Below are 12,411 nucleotides of genomic sequence, written 5' to 3' on the forward strand. Positions count from 1 at the left end.
ATCACACAGTCTTGTGGTGCTATTAATATTCCCTGAATCTCTAGATTTTATACAATTAATTCTATATCACCAAGTCTTCGGCAGGAATTCTATAAACTGCTGTATAGGGGTAGCGAGGCAGCAAATGACATTCCAAACATTCTTCCTATTTACATTTCAAGAAAAGGAAACTATCGTACACCAAATAAAGTACATTTCCATATAATTAGTTCAATCACCTTAAGTTCTTCTCAAAGGATACACAAAGAGAAGTGTCCATAATACAGAAGAGATCCTACTTTTACATAAATATATGAAATAAATTAGATACTTCATAAACATAGTTACACAGCTGTTTAGATACCTATATATAATCACTTTCCTTTTGCTCACAGTATATCAAGTCTTTCATTTTAATAATTCACTGGATTATGTAATAATTTAATCAGCTTTACAGTATTTAATTAATAAAAGTTTTATTTTATATATTCTTTGTGCACCACGCCAGAAATAGTTTGCCTTTCCTCATTTTGAATATACTGTTCATTTCACCCATAGGGAGAAATTTACTAAGAATAGGGTTTGTCTGCGATTACAAATCGGAGTTTATTGCCGGAACGTTTTTTGCCTCAATTCTCAAATGGTGATAATGATTGTGTTGTGGAGTGTGCGTGTTCAGTAGAAGTGACCCTAACTCACAGTTGAAATTGCTAAACCCGGGTTTGCCAAGACTCTCAAATGAACGCTCTAAACTTGGAAGCAATGGAGCATGCCATATAAATCGCAATGTAATTGGAGGTAAATCGTAACTCTTCCCAATGGTCAAAAGAAACACATGGTCCTGGGTCGTCACCATGCTCTAATTTCCCCCCTCCTTCCCCAACTGCTGCAACGTGTGGTTTGAAAGGAGTCTGCACTGTGGTTGGAGAGGAGAGTTTCCTGTAACTTTTGACAATTGTTGTTTGCTGGTGTAAGTAGTCTTTTCTTTTTCTTTTGTCTTATTAATTTTTAAAGTGTGTCTTCATGTTAGTCCTTTGTCATTTTAAGTTTTGTCCTGTCATTATTTGTGTGTGTGTGTATAGTTTAGGAGGAGGTTTGTTATTTTCTTTTATATATCGGTGTTTAGTGTTATTTATTGTCATGGAGGGCAGTGTTAATAGTAGGGCAGTGGATCTGAAGGTGATGTTGGGGAGGAGGTGTTTTCAGTGCAGCAGCCATTGGAGGATTCAGAGACTGATGATGATGTGTGAGTGGGTTGCAATGTGTGCTTCACATTTGATGAATATGTTGCGCTTGTGAGAAGGGTCATGAAGCATTTTGATGTGCTGTTTGGCCGGTATGTATGTAAAACAAGTGGAAGTAAAAAGTCCATCATTTGGAAGCAGATTTTAGATTAACTGAATTGCTCTGGGTCAGTGAAGGTGTTGATGTCTGTACAAAAAAATTCAGTGACATAAAGCGCCATGTGAAGTAAAAAATGGCCACTAAGGCCAAGGCGGTTAACCATTTCAGCAGGAATGGTTGGACTATGAGGAGCCACTGTGGAGTGTTATTCCCTGAGGTTGTATAGGGTACACATGTCCACGACTCAGATGCCCCTAAAAAAAAAAGTGAGTAATGTATTGATGATAACCGTTGTATTGTTTATTCAATGTTTTTCAGTGAACAATTTAATATATAAAACAATCTTTACAGAAAATGTGCATCTTATTCATTTTAATTTGTTTAAAAAATCCATTTGCATACATGGAAATGTCACTTTGTAATCCTAACCCAAATGTCTCCATATATTTATGTTGGCAACATGTTTTTAAAGTGAAAAACTTTTTTTTTGTAGTGAGGGGTTTAAAGTTTATGTTATCAAACTAGAAAACAATATTTTACCTAAATTATTGACTTTACATGTTATAAAGGGTATATATTAATACCTATACAAATAGGTATTAATATATAGTTAGGTCAGTCTACCTAGGATGCCTCTCTAATAATGTATTAAACATGTCCATGCACACGTTGTCAGCCTGCATGCATGTTTGTTAAATGTAAATACAAAACAATCTAAACCACTATTTTATGTATTTATTTTCAATTATTCAAGCAAAAGTAAAACTGTCAAAAAGAAACCGTACCACCACCCTTAATGCAGGATGTTTATTAACCAGTTTTTCTTTTGTTTGTTAAAAATCATAACGTAAAATATTAATCTTTTTAAAAAAACAAAGTTTACATTTTTTTGTTATTTGTTTAAAGGAACATATTCAGCATGCCAATCCGCCAGCCAAACAGATAATGCTTCCATGGTCACTCCGCCAAATATATCTCCACAGGTGCCTCAGACGCCACATACACCACCATGCGTACAGCCATTTGGTAAGTACTGTATCTGAAAAAAAACATGTTTCCAGAAAAACTGATAGTCAGTTATGTATATCTACACTGCATCACACATTTTATTTTATTTTTTTAAATGTTAATGCAAAGTGGATCAGTGTTTAACATTATAAAATACAAAAGATAACGTTCTACTGTAACTACTACTTTAAAATGTTGTCCATGCAAGATGCTGGACAATTTATTATATCTTAACACTAAAAATGTCTACTTTATTGTTTTTTTTATTTTTATTTCTTAAATTGTCAAATTTAATACGTACATGTAATAATGTGCTGATTGGACAAATATCCACAAAAATAAATAAATGTAAGGTAATAATTGCGAACTTATGAATGTAAACCCATAATACACAATTAACTATTTTGACATATGGTCACTTGCATTTCATACTTACACAAATATTCACTTCATGTTCTGCTTTAGTTCCACAGAGCATAGACCTGCTTTTGCCAACACTACAGCCACTTGCAGGACCTGTGGAAACCCAAGATGAATTCATCACCTTACACATTTCCTGTAACACCATTAATGACAGAAACACCTAGCCCAACCAGCCCACACTTACAAAGTCCATCTATAAATGCTAATTTTGAAGATGCTTCTGCATTCCTGACCTCCATGGCAGCTTTCAATGATCGTCATGTGGAGCTAATGGATACACAAGCAAGACAATTGCAATTAATGATCTTGCAGGGGAGTATCTATAATGGGTGCAAGGTGTGCGGGTCCAGGGGGGCCTACACCGCACTCCCTGCACCCATATAGTTTCATACTTACCCGTCCGTAGTCACCAGCGTGCTTCTCCGCAGCACTGCAAAAATCACTGAGAAAATGTCAGCTGTCCCAGGGAAAGAGGCACACGCATGCGCAGTAGATTCAGAACTTACTGCTGCACCACCCACTGTGGAACAGCATGAGAGAGGATGGGGCCCGCATTGAGTCTGCACATGGGCCCCCTCCTCTAAAACGCCCCCTGCTATGGTAGACTCACCTTGATAATTCCTTCTCTTCAAGGTCCATAGAGTCCACAGGAATAGCATGAGGTAATGAGGTTGGAGAGATCCAGGCACCAAACAGTTAAAGCTTTCATCTCATGCCTTGGGTCCTCCTCCATATATACCCCACCCCAAGCCACAGGCCTTCAGTTTTGTAAACAAGCCTCAAGGCAGGAGAAGGAAGAACAATCGTACACAAGAAACTCACACAAGATGAGGGAATCTGTAACTGAAATAAAAGAAAATGTACCCAATGCAGCCAGGTGCGTCAGGGTGGGTACCCTGTGAACTCTATGGACCTGAAAGAAAAGGAGTTATCAAGGTAAGACTACCATAACTCTAATTTTCTTCTTCGGGGTCTATAGGGAACCACAGGGATACCATGGGGATCGCCTAAAGCATTTTCCCTAAGGGTGGGGACGCTCCTGAGCAGAAAGGACAACTCGTCGGCCAAAGGAAGCATCCTAAGAGGTAAAAGTATCAAAGGCATAGAACCTAAGAAAAGTGTGGACAGAAGACCACATGGCTGCCTTGCACAATTGTTTGGCAGAGGCACCACAACTAAAAGCCCACGATGGCCCTACAGACAGAGTAGAATGCGCTGTCACTGTGTTTGGGACAGGAAGATCAGCCTGTGTAAACACCTGAGAAATAGTCATACGTAACCATCGAGCCAGGGTCTGCTTATTAGCTGGCCATCCTTGTTTGTGAAAACCATACAATACAAAAAGAAAAGCTGATTTTCTAACGGCGTTTGTATGTTCCACATAAATATATGGAGAGCACAAACTACATCCAGGGAGGCTTCACCTACAGAGAGGTCTGGAGCCTGAAAAGCTGGAAGTACAATTTCTTCATTTACATGAAAACGATACACTATGGGTAACCCTCTCTTGTACGAAGAACAGCTCTATCCTGGTGAAAAATAAAAAATGGGGAGCGCTGCCAAATCAGAGACTCTGCTTGCATAAGAGATAGCAAGAAGAAAAAGTGTCTTCGCTGTCAACCATTTCAAATCCACAGAGTCCAAAGATTCAAATGGGGGAGCATGTAGCCCCTTAAGAACCAAAGATAGATCCCACGGTGCTACCGATGAGACAAAAGGAGGCTAAATTTGCAGAACTCCCTGAAAAAAAATTCTAACATCTGCTAATTAAGCAATCTTTCTCTGGAACCAGACTTACAATGCAGAAACCTGCATACTCAAAGTGGCCAGGCGGAGACCAAGGTCTAACCCAGATTGGATAAAAAACAGTTCCCGGGAAACCCTAAACACCTTAGGGTCATACTTTCTGCAGGAACACCATTGACCAAAAGAATGTCAAACCCTGTAATAAATGCGGGCAGAGGCAGGCTTTCGTGCTCTAAGTATCGTTTGAATCACTGAGCTGGAGAAACCTTTGGCTCTTAAGATGGAAGATTCAAGAGCCACGCCGTCAAAGCCAGACGAGGTAAATTTGGATGCCAGCAAGGACTCTGTGTTAACAGATCCTGCCATAGAGGAAGAGGATATGGACTGTCTATGGATAGATTCTGTATGTCGGTGAACCAATGACGTCTGGAGCCACTAGTATTATTGTTCCGCTTTCCTGCTTGAATTTCCTGAGGACTCTTGGGAGGAGGGAAATTGGAGGAAAAACAGATGGGTCCACATACATCTAGCCTATTGGCGCATTACACAGCCCTTCTAATCGCGTCATGCCGTGGAGTGACTCAGTAGCGCAGAGTGTCTTTTTCTGCATCTTTTCATTTTCAAATGCATCTTCTTTGCACAACGATGCGAACAGAAAGCAGAAGCAGCTTCTGCTGACTAAAATGATATGCAGCATGCCTATGTTCTGTGTGTGACTGCGGGTATATCTGCATGCTAAACACTACGTTACAGTGTTACAGCCGCTGACACTGTAACATAGCATTTCGCATGCAGATACACCCGCACTCGCTCAGAGTACATAGGCATGCTGCATATCATTTTAATCAGCAGAAGCTGTTTGTGCTATCTATTCAAATCGTTTTGCAAATATCACGCAATTGAAGGTAAAAAGATGCGCGAAAAGATGCTCGGTGCTACCGAGTCACAATGAGCTCCCTTGTTATGTGTGTCTCGACTTGTAGCACACAGAGGATAGATGTATGTGGGCACATCTGAAGATGCATCAGCTTGAAGTTCCATCTTACTGCCAGTGCGTCTATGAATGCTGCCGATTGGTCTCTGGACCCCGACCCGGACCTGGGGACCTTGGGGTTGTGACGTGATGCAATGAGATCTATGTCTGGTAAATCCCATTTGTTCACAAAGAGCTGAAACACTCCTGGGTGGAGAGACCACTCTTCGACGTGTATGTCCTGATGACTTAGGAAGTCTGCTTCCCTATTGAGGACTCCCGGTATTAATATTGCCTAGATGGCCGGAAGATGAAGTTCTGCCCAAATCAGAACCTCTCACTTCCTTCATTGCTGCATGACTTCGTGTGCCTCCCGATGATTGAGATAGGCCACTGTAGTCGCGTTGTCGGACTGGATCTGGACCGGCCTGCTCTGGAGTGCTTTGTATACTGCTCGCAGTTCCAGAATATTTATTGGCAGATGACTTTCCTGATTTGTCCATCTTCCCTGAAAGGTGTGATGACCAGTCACTGCCCCCCATCCCCCGAAGACTGGCATCCATGGTGAGAAGCACCCAATTTGGAATCCAGAATGGGTGCCATTTCTTCAGATGATCCTTTCTTATCCACCACATGAGGGAGAGATGAACCTCTGGCGTGAGAAGGATTCTCTGGGACTTTATTTGATGATACTGTCCATTCCACCTGGGGAGAATCAATTTTTGCAGAGGTCTGGAATGAAACTGAGCATATCTCACCATGTCGAAGGTGGACACCATTGATCCCAGGACCTGCATCGCTGATAGGACGGATATCCTTCGCTTGCATAGCAGTTTGCGTACTCTCAATGATAGGGCCACAATCTTGTTCTCTGGTAGAAAGACCCTTAGTGTCTGAGAGTCCAGAAGTGCTCAAAGATGTACCATCTGTTGTGTTGGAGAAAGAGAGGATTTCTTCCAATTGATGATCCAGTCATGCTTCTGTAGGCAGGCTATGGTCAGCTGAAGATGGTGTTGTAAAACAACTGGAGTTTGTGCCAATATCCGAAGGTTGTCCAGATATGGTAGTATTCTGACTCAATGATGCCTGAGATAGCCCATCATGACCCCCATTATCTTGGCAAATATCCAAGGGGCTGTTGACAGGCCCAAGGGCAGCGCTTAGAATTGCTAATGTTGCTGAAAGACAGCAAATCGTAGAAATTGTTGGTAGGATGGCGTAATAGGAACATGCAGATACGCATACTGAATGTCCAGGGAAACCATAAAATCCCTAGGTTCCATTGCCAAAATAAATGACCGAAGAGTTTCCGTACGAAACTTGGGTACACTGATAAAATTTGTCGAGGGTTTTTAGATTTAGAATAGGGTGATGAGACCCATCCAGTTTCTGAGTCAAAAATAGATTGGAATAATAACCCCTTGTAACACAGGAACTGGTATTATTACCCCTGCCTGCAGCAGGGAATGAATGGCCTCCTAGAGGGCCACTGTTACTGCACCTGATGGAGGAATTGTGCAAAAAACTTCTGAGGAGGATGCCTCCGGAAAGTGAGAGCATACCCCTGAGAGACAACTTCCCAGACCCAGGCATCTGTTGTTGTTTGATGCCAGTAATCCGCAAACTGAAGAAGCTGGCCCCCCACCCTGGGATCCCCATCAGGATGAGGGTTTTTTGTCTTGCTCAGAAGCTGGACGTCTGGCCAGCCCAGATCTCTTAGTTTGTCGCCTGGTTGTCCTGCGAAAACTATACGGCCTGGAGGAAGACTGTTCCTTTGCTCGTCCCTGAGGACGAAAATACCGAAAAGGAAACTGCCTAGACTTCAATGTAGCCGTAGATGGCAGACCTGCAGATTTTGAAGCTGTTATCTGATCTAACTCTGCTCCAAAAAGTGTATTTCCATAAAAAGGCAAGGATTCCAGAACCTTCTTTGATCCTGTATCAGCTTTCCAGGATCTTAAACAAAGGATTTGGCACGCCACTACTGACGCTGCTGATGCTTTAGAAGCTAAAATTCCAGCATCTATTGCAGCTCATCCAAAATAGGAGGCCGCTTCCCGTATGTGGGAGGTATACTTCATCTGTTCTCTGGCAGCATCTGGTAGAGAGTCTTACCAATGCCCCCGTCCATTCTTCAACAGCTTTGGCTACCCAGGCTCCAGTCATAGCTGGAGGAGTAGCAGCCCCCGATAATGAAAATATTGCCTTAAGTCATGCTTACATTTTCCTATCTGTAGAATCCTTAAGAGAAGATGCTGATGGAATAGGCAGTGTAGCATTTCTGACTAAGTGAGTCACGTGAGGATCCACAGTAGTAGGTACCTCCCACTTAGTACATTCAAAAGCTGGAAAAGGATAAAACAATATTAATCTTTTATGCACATAAAACCGTTAATCCGGGTTACCCCATGCCTCTTCCATAAATTCAGTGTGTTGCTGAGATTTAGGAAACTCCGTTTTTGACCACCTTCTGGTGTTTATACACTGAAGCCTTCTTACTAGGAGCTGGTTAATCATCCTGAATATCTAGGATTGATTTAACCGCCCTCACCAAAGAAAGAACATCCACTGAGGATGGATGGTCCTCCTCTCCTGAGCTAGACCCTGGAGAAGAACCCTGCGCATCATCTGATTTGTCAGGTGATGTGTCTGAATTCATATGCTGATCAGACTGATAAAAATTTGTAACTACCGGTCTGCTTGCAACCACTGACTGAGCCATACTCTGACTTGAGTGGGCATAAGCATCCATCCAGGAAGTATGTATAGGAGGTGCAAACATAGCATGCTGTAGGTACCACATACAAGGAGGCAGTATGAGAGTAGCCATACGATCCACAAACTGCTTCATAACCTGAGATAAGGAAGACGCCCAGGATGGCTTTTGTACAGGGACTGGTATATAGGACTGGTGAGGTGGCTCTTTATAAACAGATGGCACACAAACCATCTTTAAGCAAGTCTTGAGAGGTCAAGCCCGCTAAACACATAAAATCAGTACAGGGGCCCTCTCCTCCTGATTGCCTTTACTTTTTGACATATCAATTTTAAAGTATACAATGCAATGTGACAACCTTCACAAATAAATGTGAAGTATAAAAAAAAAAACACACACCTGCAACAGAGGGATGAGGAGAAAAACAGTTATAGTTCTAACCCAAAACCTCCTGAGACCAACAGCTACATCAGTGCACCGATAATGGACACTGAGGCGGGTAGGAGGAGCGACCCAGACATGCGAAAACCTATGATTGGACCGCGTCTGGGTCGGGGGAGAACCTCCCTATAAATCTCCCCTAAGCTGCATCAACCGACCGGGTACGCTGGCCTTGTGGCAGCAGAAGCGTCTGCTGCCGATACCCGGCATCAGACGATAAGGCCCTGGTGGTCTAGTGAGGACGCGGACACTCCGGGTCCTGACTGCAGCGGCTTTCGTCTCGTCACCTACGCCGGAAGCAAGGGCTGCCACATGCGATTCCCCGTAAGCGAGGAATCGCCTTACCTGACATCTCCGTGCGTCCGGCTGCAATCACCAGCTCTATTACTGGTTTTGCGACCCGGTGGAGGTAGATGGACTCGCAGTATATGCGTCTTAATTTAGAAGCTCAGTACTGCCAACCCAAAAACATAGAAAATAAAATAAAACATAAAATAAAAGTTTAGGACTGCCTGAGCATTCCCGTTACCAAGGTGCGTCGTCCTGCTGCACCAAACAAACAATTGAAGGCCTGTGACTGGGGGTTGTGTATATATGGAGGAGGACCCGAGGCATCCTGGGAGCTGAAAGCTTTAACTGTTTGGTGCCTGGATCTCTCCAGCCACATTACACCATGGAATCCCTGTGGATCCCTATGGACCCTGACGAAGAAATTAATAGTAATGTAAATACAAATTGTAAAAATTTTGCATGAATTATGGAAGCCAACAATAATATGAGTTTTGAAGAAAGTTTTTTTATGTATCAAAATCAAACAAATGCTATTAGGGATATGATTGCTACCATGTGCTCATTAGGTAGAGAAATAATTAATTGTTTACCAGAAACTCAAACTTGCACCTCCACTAGTTTAACTGCCTCAACTGCACCTACGCCACCCAGGCGTGAGAACCGCACCAGAGGTGGTGCTTCAGGTACTAGACGCTCCTCAGCCTCCTCTACACACCCTCCTAAAAGAAAAAGATAATTGTGTTATTTTATTTTTGATTGGGTAAAATTTGTGCACTTGTAACACACAATTGATATGTGTGTAATTGTTTTCAGCCTATTTAAGGCATATTTGTTATTTTAGCAGTAACATATTTTTTTTGTGCCTAAAAAAAAGTCCACAAAAATAAAATAAATATTATATGTATTTTATTAAATCATTAACATTAAATGATGGGTTAATAAATGAAAATAACTAAATAAGCATAAGCATGTTAGCAGCACTGACACTGAGGGGAATTATTGGTTAAGTAGTTTGTGCTTTTGTCAAAAGAACATGAGTTATTCATGTCAGGATCCTGACTATTTCTTTAATTTGTTTGTCTTATTACTCACCGCTGCCACCTGACCTGTGGATCTGGATATTCTAGATGCCCATCCACTAGATGATTAAGTTGAGCGATTGAACGATAATGATCTAAAACGACCAGCGATGCGCGCTCCCGCTGGTCGTTTAGACCTCTATCATCGGGCAAACATGCTGGACAACCTGACGATAACGTCAGGTTCAACATGTTTGGAGATGATTGATGTGCCTACACTGAATGACTGCTCATTCAGTGTAGGCACAGCACAGACTGACAAACGACTGCACGATTACAATGTCGTAATCGTGCAGTCATTTTGAGGTCTGCTAGTGGATGATCAGCTTATTTTGCCTGGGAGATCTGCTCAAACTTGCAGGCTGCAACACTTCCAGTGTGTGCATTAAAGCTGCATACACACGGGACGATTTTCCTTAATTATATGAATGATAACGATATCATTCAATGATAAATCGTTCATATCGGTGCAGTGAACGATCGCCCAACGATGCGCGTTCCCGCATGAACGATTACGATATCTATGGTCTTTCATGCATGTAGGCCAACTTGGACGATTTTGTAAAGATTTGCCTGTAAAAAGATAGCTTCACTGAAATATCTATCATACTCATTACTCACGTGAGCCTCCTTCTATCTGTGAAACTCTGCAGCTTCCGGATTGGAACAGCGGTTGTAGTCCAAACAGTAGTGCTGGCTGAAGAGATTGAAGATACAATTGTCTCTATGTCAATGCAGTTTCTAATACACTTCCACAGCATGGGGGTTGGGGGGGCGTGGTCAGGAAAATGACGCAAAAATGGGGGCGGGGCATGAAAGCGCGATTGCGTCATTGCGGCCCCGCCCCCTCTTCACAATCTTCACAATGCAGAGAATAATGGCATTGTGAAGCAGGGGGGGGCACAATGACGCGATCCAGCGCGAATCGCGTCACCGGCCCCTCCGCTGGCGGGGTTTATATGGTAATCGCAGGGGGTCAGATGGGTCACCGTGGACCGGGAGGCTTGTCTGCCTTACCATGGGGCCGGAAGCGGCACGCGATTTTCTGGAGGCTCTCGGCCGAATCAGGAGGGTAGGCAAGTATGGCTAATACTCAGGCTGCACGCCAGAGTTCCCTCCTAAACTCAGTATGGGCGCAGCCATGTTGGATTCAGTCACCTGACTATCCTCCACCACTCAGAGCGCTGCTCTCAAACCAACTGACTGCATCAGCCAATCCCTACGAGACCCAGGGTATAAGTATCTTGCACTGACACCATTTAGTTAGTCTCTATTAGATGCCCTAGGCTCCAGCTCCATGTCTAGCCGTCTATGGTTTACCAGTGGATCCTGCTGCGGTTCCAGCCGATACCTATTACCTTCGGTCTCAGCTGATCCCATTACCTATTACCAACGGTTCCAGCTGATATCTATTACCATCGGATCCAGCCAATATCTGTTATCACTGATTCCAGCTGATACCGGTCATCATCAATCTCAATCCGATTGTATCCAAAGCTGGTCTCAATTCGGCTCCAGTCTATATGCCAAGTCCAACTCCATTCGGCTCCAGTGTATTCTACAAGTCAGGTACAGTCCGGCTCCTGTGGCTACCCCAGTGTTACTCCTAACATTCTTTACTCCAAACCTCCCGAATCACCAGAAAGCTGGAATACAGCTCTCTCCTGGGCGAACCAAAGTCTCCAGCCCTGACAATTGACAAATGCAGCAGGACATGTTTGTAGGTATTTACTTTTGTGGTTGTTCTGTTACTTTGCAAAGTTTAGAATACACAGATTTTATAAGCGATTAAGTACCAAGATTGAGTAATATACTTACAGGTGAAATAGATGTTAATCACTGAAGCCCTAACATGCCTTCCACTTTCTGTGGTCACAAAGTTGCCAGATGTAACAAATATCCCTGCCTGCTGTCTGTCTATTGCAGGGGTGGCCAACCCACGGCTCTTGTGTGTTTCCCTTGTGGCTCCCAGCTCGGCAGACCCCCACTGGTACTGAGAACGCTAAAGAAGCCTCTGATCACTTTATAGGCCAGCCTTCCCAGTAATGCAGTGCGCGGGTGATGTCATGACGTCACCAACAATGTGAGGAGCCCACGCTCCTGCTGGATCCAGTTAGATCCAGCAGGAAGCGGCAGCAGCAGCGACGGCGGAACTCGGGAGCCCTGACGGCGTGGATCGGTGCCAGCATGAAGACAGGTAAGTTTCTTCATGGGTGTGTGCAGGGTGGGGGAGTTAGTACTGGGGGCACTACCTTAGGAGATACTACAGGGAGAATTGCAGAAGGGGAACAACTATTGGGGGCATTGCTTAATGGGCACAGCAACAGGGGGCATTGCATAAGGGCCACAATTACTGGGGGCATTACTTAATGGGCACAATTACAGGGGGCATTGCAGAAGGGGCACAGCTA

General features: G+C 43.4%; 1 protein-coding gene and 1 long non-coding RNA gene across 2 annotated transcripts in view; both read right to left on the reverse strand.

Annotated features, from left to right (window-relative positions):
• Nucleotides 1-12,411, reverse strand: part of GNG4 (G protein subunit gamma 4) — a 150,021-nt gene that overhangs the window by 93,560 nt on the left and 44,050 nt on the right. The gene's annotated exons all lie outside the window — the stretch shown is intronic.
• LOC148513631 (uncharacterized) lies at nt 2,259-3,033 on the reverse strand. Its single transcript, XR_015880160.1, has 3 exons — nt 2,939-3,033; nt 2,768-2,847; nt 2,259-2,362 (listed from the first exon to the last, which is right to left on the reverse strand). It is a non-coding gene; the product is annotated as an uncharacterized LOC148513631 (long non-coding RNA).

Source organism: Taudactylus pleione, unplaced genomic scaffold (assembly GCF_031769625.1).
Source record: "Taudactylus pleione unplaced genomic scaffold, aTauple2 ptg000275l, whole genome shotgun sequence".
Classification (NCBI taxonomy): domain Eukaryota; kingdom Metazoa; phylum Chordata; class Amphibia; order Anura; family Myobatrachidae; genus Taudactylus; species Taudactylus pleione.